The sequence below is a fragment of the Typopeltis vanoorti genome, chromosome 2 (genome assembly GCF_054136105.1).
Source record: "Typopeltis vanoorti isolate ZY-2024b chromosome 2, IOZ_Tvanoo_1.0, whole genome shotgun sequence".
NCBI lineage: Eukaryota > Metazoa > Arthropoda > Arachnida > Uropygi > Thelyphonidae > Typopeltis > Typopeltis vanoorti.
In genome coordinates, this window is record NC_143550.1 from 141,859,815 (window position 1) to 141,880,142 (window position 20,328).

Genomic DNA, 20,328 nt, shown 5'->3' on the forward strand with positions numbered 1-20,328 from the left:
ATTGAGGTCAGGCCATCGTCGATGAGGTCTGCAGTGATCTCATCAGATGTGATGCCCTCGGAGCACCACCTTCGGGTTTATTTCGCTACTTACAGCGAAGGTGGGATATTGTAGTTTAGAATTGTCCATCATTTTCGTCATCTGTCTGTAATCAGAAACGGTAGCAGATCTGATTTTTATCCCCTCATCCGTATTTTTGGCCCAGGAGTAGGCGATATTTTGTTCCCTGAGGATCAGTGAGACTGAGGTTCACTTTTCTGTCTCGTGGAATTACTGGGGGGGGGGAGGGCTTTTCTTTTTGCTTGGGACGTCTTGTGCAGATGAGTCCTCCTACATATGGTTATCTTCGGTCCTACGTCTTTTGCTGGTGTGTTACTGCTTGGAGTCTATCTGCCTGGGCTCCTTAGATGGGGAGATAGTTGTGTTTTCACTTTCTGTATCCTCCTCCTCTTCACCTTTTGGATCGTTTGTTTGTGCATATAGGTTTAGGAAACTCGGTCACTCGGTCTCGAACTTCTTCAATAGCTCCTTGAATAGATCAAGCGCCTAATCTTTGTTCAACAGCTGTATTAAATCGTTTACGTTCTCCATACCAAGTATGTACAGTCCACCCGCAAGAACCCATAGTCGACCGTTGCTGGCTGGTTGGGAAAACGCCTATTAGTTGCTCTAGTTCACAAATTCTATCCAATTTTAAAATAACAAAATTAGTATTAGAAATGTAACAATTTTGCACCACCGGAGAACTTAGAGTTACCAGTTACAGTTACTTACACTTTATAATATAATCATTTGAAGTCAATCAATGCCAGATGATTATCACTCACAATATCAGAAAACACGAACTTACCTGAACAGTCGCGTAAATCCCTTCTCAATTACACCAATCCATTCATTGTATCAATCTCCTTGCTAAATGTATCCAACTTAAAAAAGAACGCGGTAAAATGACATTCACTTGACCTTCATAAACAAAACAATACTCTATAGTCAATTTGAATAATTGTATTCTTTTATTAAAATAAATGGTGTATAATTTTACTTCATCTATACTATAAATAGATATCTTTAAATATTTCCCTTTATTTATATATGGCTCTGTATTTTAATAACTACTTTTATTTTTTATTTTTTTGCACTTTTATATTTTAAATTAGCAGTGGTCTAATAATAAAGTAGATGACGGGAGCCATTATATATTTAATATATTAAAATAAAACTAAAATGTTGAATGAACATAAAATCTGACAAATTTTCACTTTTTGAGTTAGCAGACAAGATGGTTTATTTTTTAATATGTCTTTATTTTTCACAGCAACAAACTTACAGCAGATTTATAAAATTGGAAACTCCCAGTTTAACATTTCCCTGGGATAGAGAGAGAGAAACTTAGCCTCCATTAAATCCAGGATACATTCATACAAGAGAATCTCATTGCATTAGGCTCCACGTCCAATGGAAAGGGAGAAATGTATCAATATTTGATACCTTTTCCCAGTCGCATTATGGAACAAATGCGTGAAATGTGTCATGCGCATGCGCAATAAGTTGTGCGTTAATGATGCTGACATGGCCAACAGAAATATGTGAAATGTTTCAAAAGAATTCAATTCACATAAAAAACCTTGAGTAAATCAGGACATTCAAATGGTAATTTTGGTTTAAAAATAATCAAAATAATGTTAATCGCTTAAACGATATAAATGCAAATATATTTTGAACATAACATGCTGCTAAAGGAATTGGCTCTAATAAATTTAATAAACCTGCTTCATCGAGAAAGATATCATTATGACAAGCATTTTTTCTCCAGTTAATACAAATTCTTCGCGCTTTAAATTTAATGCATATATAAATTTAGTTTAAAAATCACTGCTATCTATTTATAATCGTGTAATATAAATAATCTCAAAAATTTTTCCTAAAAACAATTTTGAAAATGATTTGTAAATGAAGATTTTTTTCGAAGCACACCTTTAATATTTTTCTATACATTTATTGAAATTTTGTGATTCCTAAACCATACGTGAGCGACAGGAGAGTTCGACCGTTAAATGCGGTGATTAATACCCTTGTAGGGTATTGGATGGCAATGCTGTAACCAATGAAGTTCTAACTGAGGCTCCGCTATTGCTGTTACCCTCTTGCCATGATCAAAGCTTTAATAATTTAATAGCTCAATAACACCTTATCCCTACACTGTCCTCTACAGATAACGGGGAAGATGAAAAGCATTCTTGCTTCGCTCCTTTAAGCCAGTCCTTATAAGGACATACGTGAGCGCTCTGATGAATGGGTGATTAATACCCTTGGAGGGTAATGGATGGCAATGCTGTAGCCAATGAATTTCTAACTGAGGCTCGGCTATTGCTGTTACCCTCCTGCCATGATCGGAGCTTTAATAGCTCAATAACACCTTATCGCTACATACGTGAGCATATCAGTGGTTGTTTATTTTCAAATAAGGGCGTGAAAACGAGTACAGAGTTCGTTAATGACGGTTGTGGATTTTCTTCTCGGTAGAACGTGTTAATCAAATATGAGAAACTTTGATTTTATAGTGTAGCTGCTAGATTAACTAGCAGAGACGTGATTAAAGTTATTAAATTACGGATTATACTGTATTTAAGAACAGCAGCAAAGGAGTGGACTGTAATTGCAATGAGGGCGATTCGTTAGGCCTAACAGCCGTTAGAATCGCCATTGTTAGCATATCTATTTCAGATCCATATATTTGCAGGAATTACTTGCGTTTATACGCAAATTGTTAATGATGAATGGGTTAGATTTGGGCGTACTCACAGATTCTCTGGATGAAGAGCCAGCGCTTATTCTTGTAAATAAACTTCAAAGGAAATTTAACCTCAAATGGCCATCAAACATGATAGATCCTGACATCATTATAGACCCTCTAGATAAAGGACTGGCATTCAGCTTCATAAAGAAACTCCTTAAGAAGTTCGAGCTTGAATGGCCCGGCTTCCTAAATTTTTACACTTTACCCGAGACTGATGAAGATCAAAATGAAGACGCCCCTCAAATGGAGGAAAAATTAAATCTAGTAATCTCGGACTCTACTCATTCAGATCAAGGAGAGACGCACGCGCGCAAAAAACGCAAAACTCTCGCCTCGGAGTCAGCAAACGAACATGGCATGGATGAAGATGCCCCCAACACAGATTCCTGTACCTCCACCAATGAAAAGGTGCCTCCAGTCATTCTTAGGGAAAAGAAGAGATGGACAGCCTTAAGAACCACCATGGCCAACCTGCAGATAAATTACTCCACTGTCAAGAACACAGAGGAGGGCATCAAAATTCAGCCCGCTACAGTGACTGACTATAGAAATTTAAGTAAATGACTATAGACTGATTATAGAAATTACCTTCATACTTACCTCGGAGTAAAATTTAAAAGTGGTACTCCGAGGAGTATCTGAAGAGATTGAAACAGCTGAAATAGCTGCTGACCTCAACATGCAAGATCTGCCTCCCATAAAGGTCAGCAGAATGTACAGATCAAACAAGATCCCTATGCCTCAGGTATTGGTGGAAATACACAATATCTATAAAAATATTTATAACTTGAAGACAATCTGTGGGCTTAAGGTCTCACCGGAGCCACTTAGGAAGAGGGCCTCTTCTGGGCAGTGCCATAGATGCCAAAAATTTGGTCATAGTTGTGCAAAGCTCAATACAGATGTTTAAAATGTGGTGACACCCACCCCACACATACCTGCTCCAAGACAAAAATCACCCCGGCTAAGTGTGCTAATTGTGGTGGCCCCCACCCTGCAAATTACAGAGGGTGCATTTGTCACCCAAAAAACAGGCAAACTAAGTTAATCAGTCAATCTACCTCACTATCAGAAACGAGAGCCCCCAGAAGCTCAAGTTCATCAGGCTCCTATTAGTTTGAAAAAGATGACGGGTGTTCACCCACCATCATCTGAGCCCTCCCTCCAAGAAAATAAATCTTCAACACCAAACAAGAACATATGTTGACGTGGCTCGCCCCCAAAAAGCAGTCCATGACCAGAATATGCCAAATCCACATTCAAATATAACAGCCATCATCGCCTCTTCTCTTGTAAATATGTTACAGGATTTCAGTAACGCAAATCCATCACTAAGCACTACAAAAAGTTTCTTGCAGCAAACACAGTCCATTTTATCTGCACTCTCCAATGCATAGGAAAATATTTACCCCAGATTCTCTAATGATTATTGCATGGAATGCTAACTGCCTTAAAAATAAAATACTAGAAGTGCAGGAATTCAATGACAGATATAATCCGGATATATTATTAATTAATGAAACTCACCTGAGACCTGCTGACAATCCTAAATTCAAAGGATATCAACTGTAAAGTTGATATCCTTTGAATATCAACTGGATGCAACCATTCCTACTGCTCCAGGCGTGATGTTTTGCGTTTAAATCTCCGGCGATAATAACCGGTAGTTTAACGCCGAGGATAGCATCCAGATCTGTGCTCAGCAATGTTTTTGAGGTGGTGGTACAGCCATCCTCATCAAAAATCACATCAACCATCATGCTGTAGCCATTCCTACAACCACTAATCTCGAAGTCACAGGTATCAATGTCTTCACAAACTGTCGGAAACATAAAAATCTATGCTGCTTATAACCCACCATCAAAAACATTGCTGACCATAGATCTGGATGCTATCCTCGGCGTTAAACTACCGGTTATTATCGCCGGAGATTTAAACGCAAAACATCACGCCTGCAGCAGTAGGTCTATAAATAGGAATGGCCGCATCCTCTTTACTACACAAGCTCAAATTGCGCAGCTGTGGCTGGCCCCTCAGTGCCAACTCACCACAGTCCCACTGGCTCATCCTACGTCTTGGATATAGCTGTCCTTCAGAATGTTCACCTGCAGTACACCCTGGAATCATTGAATGAATTATCATCAGACCACAATCCTATTCTGCTTCAACTGGGTTATCAGAGGGGGACTTCCCCCTTCGCCTTATACCTTCATTCCCTGGGAAAAAGTATCCAAAATGCTTCCAAACTAAATTGATCCCGTCCTTCATATTAATTCCAAGGAAGAAATTGATTCTGCAGTCAATAAACTTACTGATCAAATCAACACAGCCATAGCACCTATCAACTCAAATTCAATTGCTTTTAAGCCTAAACGACTACCAGATGACATAATGAACTTAATCAGGGAAAAAAATAAAGCAAGAAAAAGATACCACAACACCAGAGCACCCCAAGACAAAAACCATCTCACAAAATGAACAGTGCAGTGAGAGATGCACTTAAAGTCCACAGAAACAAATCATGGGAAGAAAATTAGCCTCCATATCACCTGGTGATCAAACCGTCTGGAAGTTCGTGAGAAAAATCAAAAGCAAAAACAAATCTCTTCCTCCTCTCAAATCTGACCTGAACATTGTTTACACAGATGTAGAAAAAGCCGAAACTATAGCTAAAAATTTATTAAAACAGTGCATCCCTTCATACAATAATCTAAATTTCAATCATATTTACAAAGTCCACCTCCACGTCAGACACGTGTTAAAACGGCCTGATACCTGTACCAGCCAACTCACACCTACTTCCCCCAGCTGAAATTTATGACATTATAAAGTAGTTAAAGAATAAAAAAGCTCCAGGGCCTGACGGCATATTCAACAAAGTTATTAAACTGCTACACCGAAAGGCCATTGTATATCTTACAATGCTATGTTCAGGTTTAAGTACTTTCCCTCTGCATGGAAGTTGGCAGACGTAGTTCCTATATACAAACCTGGCAAGTATCCTCAGCAGCCTCAAAGTCATCGTCCCATAAGTTTGATTTCTAGTTTGGGCAAAATAGCAGAAAAAGCTATCCTTTCCAGAATTCAACTTTCACTAAAAAAATTAAACATCCTTCTTTCAGAAAACAGTTTGGTTTTCGCCAGTTTCACAGTTCCACTCAACAAATTCATAGACTAATCGAATTCATTACCACAAGTTACAATTAGCACCAATACACCAGAGCAGTTTTTCTTGACTTAGAAAAGGCGTTCGTCAAATTATGGCACTTTGAACTACTATACAAGTTGATTTTAGCTGGTATTCCATTAGATCTAGTCCAAATTATAAAGTCATTTCTTAGTGGCAGACGAATGCAAGTCAAACTAAATGATATAATATCTACCCAGCGACGAATCTTGGCAGGGGTGCCTCAAGAGTCCCTACTGGCACCGATACTTTTAACGATTTACATGGCGGATATTCAGCACAATCCAATGTTATCCATCATTGCTCTATAAGCAGACGACACAGCTATACTAACCGGATCTATTAAACCGCACCTTGTCACCAAGAAACTTCAAGAAAACCTGCACAGAGATTAGAGCACTGGTTCTCGGAATGGAGATTGCAAGTAAACCCTCAGAAGAGTATCGCCATGCTCTTCACTAAAAACTCAATATCTCCCAAAGATGACATCTTCCGATTTAATACCAAGATTCCCTGGAAAGCAGAAGCCAAATATCTGGGTGTACTGCTGGACAGAAAACTAACTTTCAGTCCACACATAAAAGCCACATGTACAAAAGCATCAAGAGTCATTGCACAGCTTTACCCTCTTATCAATAGGAATAGCAAGCTGGATAGTAAAATAAAACTGCTCCTTTATCAGTTGATGATTCGACCCATTATTACTTATGCATCCCCAGCCTGGGGCTACACCTCAAGTACAAATATCCTCAAACTACAGAGAGTACAAAACAAATTTGTCCGCATGATCTTAAACGCACCATGGTATATCAGAAATGTCCCACTCCACCATGATTCAAATATCCATCTACTCTTTCCTGCAGTCTTCAGCAGTAAAGTTCTTCTCAGCATCCTCTTCACATCCAAATGAATTAGTGCACAAGCAGCCAATTATAATGAAACAGACTTCTCAAAATACACGAGCCCGAAGGCCATCCTACTTCCAAATGAAGATCTTTAAATCGCACTCACTCAGGCAGAGCACTTAGCTCATAAACTTTTCCTCACACAGCAACCTTATCAGATAGCAGGGATTACAAAAGCATTTTGCTTCACCCTTATAGCCAGCAACGTCTTGCGAATTGCATACGTGAGCTTTTTCCGTTGATCACAGGGTAGAGCTGGGTAATTTCTTCGGTTGGATTTCTTCGAGGCTATGTGTCTTATATATGATTGCTGAATTGCAGTTTTTTTTTTTTTTATCAAGTATCACTCCAAAATATTTGACTTCAGTCTGCCATGGAATCTTAACTCCCAAAAGATGAATGTCCTTCATGGATTTTCTTTCTGGAAAACAGTATGGCTGAGCTCTTTTGGGGATTTACTTGGATCCTCCAGTCTGTTAGCCATTTTTCTAGTATATGTATTCTGCTTTTAAGTCTTCTAGTTGGCAATTTTGGGCTCAGAGATCTTGCCATTAATGCAGTATCATCTGCATATAATGCAGTGAATGTTGTTCTCGGGTTCAGATAGATGTCTGCTACGTAGACTGAGAACAGGGGAGGGGCCAGAAGAGAGCCCTGAGGTACGCCTGCGAAGACATTGCGTCTGGGTGATACTGTTTCGTTGATTTTGATTTGCATATATCTGTAGTTCAGGTATGAATGGATTCTTTTTCTTAACTTGTTTGGCAAATTAAATTTTTCCTCATGGAGCCACACCGCGAATACAAATATTCAGAAACTACAGAGATTACAGAACAAGTGCCTGAGGATGATTCTAGATGCCCCTTGGTTTATAAGAAACTCCCAGATCCTTAGAGAAGTCAACATTCCTTATATCTCCTCCCTTCTCTTAGATCTAGCTGAGAAGTTCTTTACCAAGACAAGCAACCACACAAACCCGTTGATCAAGGAAGCTTTGAAATATAATGAAGCGGAAAGCTACAAATATAAAAGGCCCAAGTCAATCTTACGTCCAGCTGAACACAACTAATTTCACTGCCCTCACTGGACGAGTTTATAGCTCATAAACACTACATTCAAAGTTCTTCCTTTACAGACAAAGGAGAATATGAAAAGCACTAATCGTCACTAAGCGTTATCGTTTGTAATCGAACTAGATATTTTAGGATCTCTAGAAATAAGTGTCAAAAAGTGTGATGTGGATAGATTTATGGTCGCTTTGAACGACTTAGTAAGACGTGTTTAGATTATCAATTAGCCATAACTTATATTTATAGTTTTTTTATTACTTGAGCCTGTTTCTTCATAGGTTAGCCAATATCAGATGGTCTGAGTTTGCCCACAGTCTAATGTTATTGGGCATAGTTCTGCTGTTCAAACATCTGCATTCCATATATGTATATAATATGATAGCATCGATCCAATATCACAGCACCACCCTCTTCAACCAATAATTATTTCGCAAATGCTAACAACCACTCATAATACCTGAACCACCACGCACAACTGTGTCCGGGTCGTTGCGAGAAGAGAACTGACGGAGTTTCAAAGAGGCTTTGTAATAGGATGCCAAGTTGCGTGTCTGTCTGTTTGGCAAATTGATGTCCCAATTGACAAATTGGGCAATCCCAGGTCAAATTCGGAGGTGGCAGTGTGATGGTATGATCCTGTTTTGGCCTCAGACCGCTGTTTGTAGTGCCATGAACAATGAACTCAGAGAGGTATCTAAATATTCTGGACAATGCACTGCTTCCTACTTTGTAGCATTTCTACGAAAACGTTACCAAGTCGGAAGGACTGCTACAAAGGCTGCTGCTGTAACTGCGTGGTTTGTGGACATGAACTCCATCACACTTGATTGGTCTCCACAGAGCCCTGATGAGGAGGCAATAGATGTAACGCTTTCGTGATAGAAAAGGTAATAAATATCAGTGTGAGAAGATCGATCTGACCTTATCTGGTAATCTGTATATTATAAAAGGTAAGAAAGAGTGATTAAGTTTATTTTTGAGTGAAAAAATAAAACTACTGGAATTCCAGTTTTGTCATGTGAGTTTTCTCATATGAAAATTTGTACAGATCTATGCAAGATTTCATGCGGTTATGAGCTTGATTATTATGTCTAAATCAGACTAATCTGATTATCATCGTAATTAAGTGTGATTAGTCTGCTGCAATTAGGAGAAATACCAAAAATTCGTCTTTTTCAGAGAAGCAGCTAATCGGGATTAATAGACCATGTCCTGGTTATTCTTCAGCACACAAAAGGATAACACATTTATTGGACAGTAATCTGAAGCATTAACAGAATCTGTCATGACTTTAAATAATAATTTAAATCAATATGAGAAAGTAATAAAAAGTATAGGAAATTATTGCTAATCCTGAGTAATGTCTAGCCAACTAAAAACCGAATTGAATGAATACCCTGAAAGCAGAACGAACACAATCAGAACATTTCAACGAACAGAATTCTCCATTGAAGGTCTGATCATGGAATGTCCAGACTGACCGCAAGATGGCTCTGCTTGGATAGAGTAGAATTAGCAAAATCATGCAACTAATAGGGTAGTAATACCTAGTAAAGAGGGATTGTTCTTGCCTTTGCGATATCACTCCAAAAAATGGAAGAGCATAGAAAGTGATGTATTTTAAAGAAAAAATTAGAAAATGTGATCATATATTATTTGTATGGTGCTTTGTAGTATCACACCAATCCTGAGGATACTCTTGTTATTCCGACGAATTACTGAATAATAATGAACGAGTTTTATTGCGATACTTCCAAATATAGAATCGTAATTTAAAAAAAAGAAAAGAAAACGTAATCTGGTTCTAATAAGAATTTCATCCTCTAAGAAACATGAAATTTCGCTATTAGAACGTGTATGTTTTTTTTCTTTTTTTTCATATTCAGCTGCCACTGTCTAAAAAATAACATTCTCAATTTCGACATCCTTAAAAAATTTTGCATATCAAGAATAAAATAGTTACTCATCAAATTTGCTAAAAAATCATTCCCGCCAAACAGATGTGTAGCTGCTTGATGTCATTTTGTAAAATGACAAAGCGAAATTAAGCTGAGAAGATAAATTACCTAAAAGTATAATTTGTATATGAATTCAGTGTGTTCACTTGACCGGTTTGTCTATATGTGGGGGGTCAAAAACCCGAGTTTTAAGGAGGAAATAACCTTTCCACTCTTGTATGTAACCAGTTAACTCACCTTCACTTGCAAAGTCCTGACAATGTGTTTTCAACCTATAAGGCCATCGTCGAAACTAACTTGGTTAATGAGGTCCATTCACAGCCACACGTATATAAACAAATTATCGGAGCTGCAGTTCACTGCAGTAAGAGAGGAGAATTGTATAGAAATAATAATCAAAGAAAGGAAAATATTACGCAATACTAGATGCTTCTCTGATTTCATCAATCCGTATCATGGCATTTGTCTTTATACTCTTCAGCCATAAGATCCAACCAGGAAGATACATGACAGGAATTGCAAATATCAACTTGTTGCTTATTACAGACTTCTTTTTCGTTTTCGTGCAGTTTTTTTTTTTTAATTTGTTTGTTCCATCAAAACGAAGGAGCATGACCTCTGGTCATTTTCATCAGTTAGATGACCCTTCATGAAAGGATGAACAAAGAATGACCAGCGAGTTTTCTTTAAATCTGGGTAAAAGTGCCACCAAGTCTTACACACCTGTTATCATAAGCTCACGGTGATGCATCATAATCACACGTGATTCAATGGGATAGTCGGTTTCGTGATGGAAAAGAGACAGCCATGGTGATGGCAGGTGGGTTGCCCATTCACCTCACGTACGCCTCAGAAATATACACTGCGATCCATCAAGTTTTTTTTTTATTTTTTTTATATTGCATTACTATTGAAATGTTGGCAGATGAGTTCAACATTAGCAAAAGTGTGTGTCATGCCATTTGACTGCGAATTTTGGTTAAAAAAAAAAGGAAGAAGAGAAAAAAAAAACTGCCGGAAACTGTGATATCTCAGTTTCCGGCAGTTTGATGATGTTCATTCAACAATTCTGGCAGAAGAATTAATCAACGATGCGCCACCTGGGTCATATTACACTAAATTTCTTTTCGCGTGACTATTCTTTAATTCACGCGCTGAAATGTGCAATAGAAAGCGCGTGAATTAAAGAATAGTCACGTGAAAAGAAATTTAGTGTAATATGAACTAGAAAAACGTGAACTAGAGTGGAATTGTGTAGAAAATTTCACTCATACTAAACAGTATTAACTCCCCCCTTTTTTTAAAAAAATCAAGAAGTTTAAATCACGCCTGAGCAGGTCACTGATGATATAGCAATAAACAATCTTGAAAATACTCCACCGTGTGTGTGTGTATAGGTCGACATTCTTTCTTACTTTCTTTCTTCGTTCTGTCTCTTCTCTGATTGCACATCTTGAGAAGATAATTGAGTCATTCGGCCGCTCCTTTCTATTGAAAAGGCTCACATGACCTTGATTTGCTCGCATTCAATAGAAATACGTTCTATGCCTTGAGGTTTGCTGTTTTTCCCCTGTTACGACTCGATGAACGTCTTCTCGCTATTACAGTGGTCACTCACACTTCTCTTGACAAGGACTTAGGAATTTATACCCTTAAACCTTCGCCTTCAACTTCTACTTTCATTAAGATTTCTCTTTGATTTTATCTTACTGATCCTATCAACGAACTTTCCTCCCTCAGTTGACCGTTACGGCTTCTGCCCGTCACTCACTCCACCCTAAGGAGACTTTGTTTCCATGGCAGACGGTAATTTATAGCTGTCTGCTTCAGTAAAAGTAACCGAAAATTTAGTGTTCAAAAGTAAATGTTATTTTGCTGTTCTCCGTTAGCTCCTCTTCTGGAAGTGAACGAACTTAAAAAGTCAAAAGTGAAGATGAGTGAATGTATAATCATCTGAAATTGAAATCAGTCTTCGTAAAATCTTATCTTGGAGAAATTAAGAACACCTGAAACATAAAATCGTTGAAAATTATCGAAAAAATAATTTGCTCAGTTTTTTAATATAAAAAGGAAGAAATGGCCAGAATGTTATTTAAGACAATAATACATTGTAAGGGTTGGGAACAAGAGATGGCAATAGCTGTCTGTCATTTCTCCTCCCCAGGTTTCAACCAGATATTCTGTTATTGGCTAATCCTGGAAGCTTTTAGCAACCTATGGAATGGGATGATTTTAAAAAAAGCTAGTTAATTGTAAATGTGTTCCCCCCTCACTCTTTTTGGGGAACAAAAGGTGGTAAAAGATTTATTTTTTTACTTATTTTAAAATGAATCTTATATATATATGTGTTTTCTTTCCTTGATTAAAATATGGATTTTTTATTAACTAAATACCTAGTACTACTTTCCAATCTAATATATTATATTATTATTATACCGGCACCTGCATGTATTCCGAAGACTCATTGTGGGAGACTCAATCTATCATACCTCTCTTTGAACCCATTAACAGAAAAAGCACTCACAACTGACTCTGGCAACCCATTCCACTCATTCACCACTCTCCAGCAAAAAATCTAGACCTCACACTCCTACTGACCACACCTTTATTCAACTTCCAGGGATGACCCTCCCTGTTCTGGTCCCTCTACAGAAGTGCTGAAACATTTTCCCTGCATCTATCCTATGAAATTCTCAACTTAAATGTTTCTATCATACCCCCCCTCATTTTCTTGAGTTTTAGATTTCTCTATTGAATAGTCGATAGAGTAGACGCCTTTTGTTTGGAAATCCTCCGGTCGAGTCTTATCAAGAAAGCTAAGACTATTTAGCTACATGTAAGTTGAGTTACGTATTTCTCTCATCAAACACTTCTAGAAATTACATATTTCTGCCATCAAACATATAAATTAGCTTGAGATCATTCCCGGTTGGTAGTTATGCGTTTAACACATTGCTTCGCCCTAGCCTTATACAGGTATCCCTTGCTTAACGCGGTTTTGTTTAACGCGGGATTTGATTAACGCGGATAAATTAATTGCGGCAATCCCTTAATATACGCGCAAGAGTTTTGATTAACGCGCCTTTAATCCTGCGGAACTCGCAGCTGATCTGACAGATACATGCAAAATGTTTAATATAAATATTCTTACACAATTCAGTGTATAGCTTGGAGGTCATGAGTAGCTGTGCATTCATATGTTACGAGTGATATTCCGCACTGTTTTTTTGCTGTCAGTTTGGTTTAACACATGTTATGTAAAGGTTTGTAACATTTGACAGTAAATTGTATCTGAGAGATACCGCGACCTCCGATGTCAGTATGATATGGTTTAGTTTTATTTATTTATTTTTATTTTGTTCAATAATTTCTAGATTGTAACTGAAAATAAATAAACCATCATGTATTACTGAAATAGAGAGCCAAAGGCTTAATTATCATACATGTCCTCTAGGACAGCGCTTCCCAAACTGTGGGCCCCGGCCCCCTTGGGGACCGTAGGTTTTGTTGCGGGGGGGGCATGAAATAATGAAAAAAAAATTTTTAAAGACTAAGTAATTTTTTTATCTTAAAAGAAACGTATTTAATTTTTATTATTTATTATTTCTTTTTTGTTATTTTTTATATTTTAATGGAAAAAATCACACATTGGTGCGGGTTCACAAATTTTGCTTCCTGCATATTTCGGTGCTTAATGAATATTAGTAAATATATGCTTATTCATATAAGTTTCATTTCAATGCAGAAATATAAGAATTGCAGTTTCAAATATTTCACCTGATATTGGTGTAGCAGTATTGACACACATCCATCACATTAAATTGTTATTAAACTTCTTTTATGTTTTTAATTCTTTCTTTATTACTAATCGTTTTACATTTCATGTGCTTGTACTGCAAATGTAAATTAACGATATATCTATCTATATAAAAAGAGGAGATAATGTGCCATGTCAAACGTGTATGTAAGATGCTAAAAATGTAATATTTGCATTTGATTTTAGCAATATTCGCTGTGTATGTTTTGTATTGAATATAAATACAATAAATATTATAATAATATATGTCTAAATTACGACTTTTTTCGAGGGGGGGGGGGGCGTGAAATATTTTAATTTTTCCAAAGGGGGGCCCTGACATCCAGAAGTTTGGGAAGCACTGACCTAGGAGAGGTGCTTTACATTTATGGAAAATACTAAGGAAAATGATCTGGAGCTTACTCCATCTTTACTACGAGTTGCCCATAAGTTTGCTTATGCTTGCATTCGCCGAAACGTTTAGTTTCTATATATTCGGCACGAAACTCTTGTAGTTTTTATATTCGGCTATGAAATAATGTTGGATTCAACATCCACTTAAATTTTACCATCATGTATTATATTTGCAGTGTTTTTTCTTTATGTTTTATTGCTTGTTTGTGGAGGTCTGGAGATACATTATGGCAATGAGAAAAAAACTAAAACTGTTCAAACGACTCTTGATAACTTGTTTTGATAAAAAATTGCAGTAAATAATGTAGGTACAAGTATTTATTAAACATTTACTTTGCATTCAGTTTTTATCTTTCCTAATAGAGTACCATATAAACGAATTATTAATGCAGTAATCGATCATGGACGAATTGTTCTTTTCAGCATTGATTATTAGATTTGATTAACGCGATTTTGATATACGCAGTAACATCGAGGGATTAATTAACAGCGTTAATCGAGGGATACCAGTATATTAAACAATTTCCATCTACCATAAGGAGTATTGACTAATAATATAGGTAAAAATAACAAAACGAAATAAAACTAAATGATGGTATTAACTACTATTATTTCAAAAGAAAAACATAAAAAATTCTTTTTTTTTTTTTTTAAAAATTAAGAATTCCTAAAGATTAGCTATCGATTGACGAATCAAAATCTGCCACCTTTTATAATTTCACATAATTTATATTATTAAAGGAAATAAACGGTTGATGGTTGGTATTTACGGTTGCTAGTGAGACGTTGTAATGTCATGGTTAAACTTCCACCTGTCATAATTTACAGAAGATGAATAGAATTCTTAAGCAATAAGATGGAGGAGATTCGTCAACAAAGTATTTAAAATAACGGGATCCGGATAGGCTTTGTGTTAAGGCTGACACTTAAAGCCGATAGAGGGCGTAAATACAGAAAACTTTCCAGATGCAATTGATTAGACGTCACATGGTTTGTATTATTTCAGACAGCCTGTAGTTAAGATCCGTTACGTGATAGTGGAAGTTGTTGTTGTTGTGAATCTCGATTTTTTTTTTTTTTTTTGTTACTATTGTTTCATTTGTCTGGAAGCAACTTTGGCGAATTATAATTTCTTATTTTTGCATTTCTACAACTGGAATGTCAGCTGTTTTCCATTTTAGACTGTTCAACCCATGTTGACACCTGTTTGTTACCGGTGTCTTCTTATATTCTTTAGCGCCATAGGAAAAGGCTAGATGTGCTTATCAAGATATCAATCTCTGAAGTTGTCAGGTTCAACCGCTCTTTTTATAATGCAATTTCATTTATTTGTATTATGCTATGGGCTTCTTTCTACGGATAAAGAGAAATGTAAACAAAATGTGTTTGATTTTTATAATATTTCTAAAAATATAAAAAATCAGAGATAATAAAAGAAATTAATGCTTCTGTTTGAGCAGACAAATTATAATTTAGAAGTAAACCTAGCTTATGAGATGTGATCAAAAGTTTTCTGGATTGACCTCCAGTTGACATTACGACACTAAGCTCGTCCACTAAGAGTAATCCGATGTCCTTCTATTTATTTCAAGTTGTAACTTGCAGTATTGAGGAGTAATTCCAGCTTGACTGTGTTGTGTCCTCAATTAAATTATATGCCATTAAATATATATATATATAAAACTTCAAAGAATAGTGTATGTGTGTACATGAAAAACCTTATCGATGGTTAAACTTGATGTTGTTGGTATGCTGCTCTTATGTGTCAGAAATTCTCCTCTGGGGGAGGGGGGAGAGCAATGGTAACATCGGCACTGGCTATGAAAGTTTTTAAGTTAGTGAGAAAATTAAAGAATGATTGACTTTTAATGGTTACTTCAAGATTTTTATTATGCTAAACGCAATTAGACTGTTGGGATTGGGTACTGGTTGGAATTACAACGAAGTAAGGCAATGACGTCAGAATATACAGTATTATGTCTTTAAATTGGTATGTTCGCAAGCCTGTTTGTTTTGTGGAAGAAAAATTCGAGTTTCCGGATTGAAAAATTCTCATCTTCGTATAACACGAGCTAACTCACTCTCTAAAAGCCTTGTTGAAGGTTGGCTTACGATATCCTCTCCCTCTACAATTGTCACTGCGCATGCGCACCATACTTAAAAGAAAAGTGCATCTTGAATGTTTCAACAGTCAGTCAAAAAATACCTAAAAATGGATGGATTTAGTGGACATTGGACAAAGTTTTCATGTTAAATCTACAGAGAACATGCTGAAATAGATAACTTAGATTACACTAAGATTTATTCATTTAATTACTTCGCAAAATAAATAAGTAGACCTTTAATACTGTATATTTCAGGCAAATCTCCCATAAGGCTATATAATGTGTCGATATATCATTCGGTAGTGACGCTAATGATGCTGAACACACGAATATCACAATAAGCTTGCGAAGATTAAGGGTCACTATTGGAGAGAAAATGAATGCGGACCACTGATAAGAAAAAAAGCACCATCATTCATCACTAGAAAATGTCGTTTCGTCTATTGAACTGTCATATACCAGCACAATCACCCCAATCAGATATGACGTCCAAAACAGAAAAAAACTCTCTCTATAAGACTTCATCTCTGTTTTCTCACCAGTAGTCGAGATGGCACACGAGAAATAGATACAATCATTTCGTTATTGAATTATCCTTCTTAGGTAGGTCAGAAACCCCCAAAGGTTCAAATTGTTTAATTCTGAAGCACTTATTAGGAGGTTAGCCGGTCACTGGTACCTACCTATCAAAGAAAGTTATGGACGTGGTCGGAATACGACAGGCGAAAGTATTAAAATTTCTCCATACAGTATGTTTATACCATAATGCTCTCTCTCTCTCTCTCTCTCTGGCATGGAATCTAAAGAACTTTATTCATCTCTTTCCCATTTGACTTAAATTAAAATACACAAAATATAAATAAAAGGCGAATGAAACAGAAACAGAAAACATTATTGGGGAAAATGATAAATTTAAACAGTGTAAATATAAAGAAAAAATGAATCAAATCAGGTGAAATAGCAACTCTGAAAAGTCTATTAATTAATATAAAATGAAATGACATGAATAAAAACTTTAAAGAAATCAATAAAAAATTTTAAGCTCATATAATTTTTTAAAATTTTTTATAAATTTAATTTAAAATATAATAATACACCATATAAGTATATAAACAAAACTGCTATAATAAAGAGACGAAAGAGTGAAATATGGGACTCTTCACAACCAAAAGGCCTTTTTAGGACTTCCAGGGTAACAAATGGCAATGCTGTAGCCAATGAAGCTTTAACTGCGGCTCGGCTATTGCCGTTACCCAGCCATGACTAGAGCTTTTAGCTCAATAACACCCCATCCACGCAGATTTTCTTCATTCAGATGACGGGATAAAGAGTCAAGGACTCAGTCCATCGCCCAGTTCTTTTAAGAATGAGTTTACTTGGTTGGGAGATCGGTTTGGTAGAGAGACCCAGGGTAACGGATGGCAATGCTGTAGCCAATGAAGTTCTAACTGAGGCTCGGTGTTGCTGTTACCCACTGGGACGCCGAGTTTCGCTCTCTTCGGTTTGCTCCCGGAGAAGGGGGGGGGGTTGCCTGAGAGAGCATTTTGAGTCTCCGGTGAGGGGTGTCGGTGGATGCTTTTCCCTGGAATATGAGAGGTTCTGCTCGGTGGTGGGGAAGCCCGTCACTGAGTGGAACCAACGCTGAGTTGGACGGTCTTTCGGCCACTAGTAAGTGGTCTAGGGATCGTCCTTATTTTTAGAGATGGCTTTACTTATACAGTAGCCAATAAAGTTTTAACTGAGGATTGGCTATTGCTGTTACTCGCCATGACTAGAGCTTTTAGCTCATAACACCCTATCCACACAGATTTTTTTCAATCAGATGAAGGGATGAAGAGTCAAGGATTCAGTCCATCTTCCCCCCCCCAAAAAAATAAATTTGTTTACTTATAAATTGCTTCGTCAATTAATTGCCAGTTTTGTGTTTTGTTATTAACTAACGCGGAAAGGAAGCATTTAAATACGGTGCAAATGCTATCAATGTCAGCCGCAGTTCTTGTGCTGAACCGATGATATGCTGTGTATCAATTTCACTAGCGCAGGAATTTCAACTCTAGACTAATATTTAAGGCGAATATTTATTTTGTAAGTTAGTTACCTCCCTTGTTTATGTCTTGTATTAAGCTTTTCACGAACCATTGAGGTTCTTTAGCTGTGGACTTCACAACCGTGACCATCTCGAGTATAAGGTGGTTGGCCCCTATGCTTCCCGGTGTGTCCTATGTCTGTAGATGCGTGTGTTCAGGGGCCGGTTTGCCTTTTTTTGGCAAACCCGTCCGTGAATTCGGGTTTTTCTGGAAGAAAAAAATTTTTTTTGGGTTTTTCTGGAAGTTTTAAAGTGAACTCGAGTTTTTAAATACGGGTCCCCTACCTCCGTATGAGACCGGCTAACTAACCTTTCGTCGAAAGAGACCTTTATCTGGTCTTTATCTTTGGACGGGAATCGAAGCCAGGTCTTTCTAACCAAAGGGCTTCGTCCATACCAACTGAACTATGAAGGCTCTCCACCCTTCATAGCTCAATTAATTTGAACCTCCACGTTTATTTTAATTAAATTAAGGTCAATTTATTAAAATAAATTTTGACTTTTAGAAAAGAAATCACTCATGCATACTCGCGAACAGAGTGTGGATTTTCAGACTTAGTTGGACATAGCCCCCCCCCACCCCCCTTTCGCAAACTAATTGCAAAGGCAACGTGTCGGACAGGTACTATAGTCGAGAACTTTTAGGTAGTTGGCTTCGTAGAATACCATATTTAATAATAATAATAATAATAATAATGTTAAATGAAAAAATTATAAGTTGTAATAATAATAAGAATTTGTGTTCATAAATTTTACTATACTATACTATACGATTCTGGCTAGAATATTCTGCGATCTATTAAGTTCTTGGCAGAGTCTCTAGAAGTATTTCCAACGGTCATGTAGAAGGTGGTGTGGCATTGTCATCCATAAAAATGACTTCTTCGCCTACAGCACCACGGAACAATCGAACATGACGTTGAAGAATTTTGCAATATCGTTCACCAGTCATAGCCCTTATTTCCAGCACTTGTAGCTCGGTGCGTCCATTAAATATAATGCTTCCCGACACCATGGCATGGGGAGGTATTATGACACCTAGCACCACCGTATCTATCCTTTTCAAGAACATTCTCACGATGGTAAGCAGTACCACTTTCACGGCAGGTCAAGTGTCGTCTAGAATCGGAGAAAAGACTAAAACAACCCTCATCTGTAAAGAGAACATTAGCCCACTAGAGCCGTCATCATTTTTTTTTATGGATACGGCATTACAAAAAATGTGCTCTACAATGAGCTGTGGATAAAGGATTCCAAAATCCAGATCAAATCAGAGGTATTGAGGAGAAGGAAGACCAGAAGATCCAGGGTGTATAAATATTCGAAAGGCGACTACTTTAAAAGGAGGAATAATGATAGTGAACTAAATTAAGCCTATGATTTGTATTTAAACTTTTCAGGTAGTATACATCGTGTTATCTTTACTAAATATAAGAAATAAACGACCCTATTTTGAACCATAACACAAGTTTGTGATAATACATAAAGTTCAACATAAGTGTTTCATTTATAAGTATATATTTACTAAAAAATAATGTTTTAGCTATAATAAAAATATAGTAATCGATTACTTACTTATTTTTATTATATATTTTCACATTTACAAAATAAAAGAGATATTTAAGAGACACCAAAAATATTCAAATATAGAAATGTATAAATAAAAAGTAAATATAAATTATATTTATTTTCTGAACGTGCATGAGCGAAAGAGCAGGAGCTGAACAGTCCTTTTTAGGACTTCCAGGGTAACAAATAGCAATGCTGAACCAAGGAAGTTAACTGAGGTTCGGCTGTTGCTGTTATCCTGGGTGTGAGTTTTTGAGTTCGCTCCCTTAGGGTTTTTGCCTTAAGGGAGCACCTTGAGTCTCCGGGGAAGGTGTTCTCCGGCAGGGCCCGCTGAGGGGTTCTTGTCGGTGAATTATTTTCCTCGGAATTTGAGCGGTTCTGCTCAGGAGTCGGGGAGCCCATCGGGGTGCTAGGATGGGGCGGCCGACACTGAGTGGAACC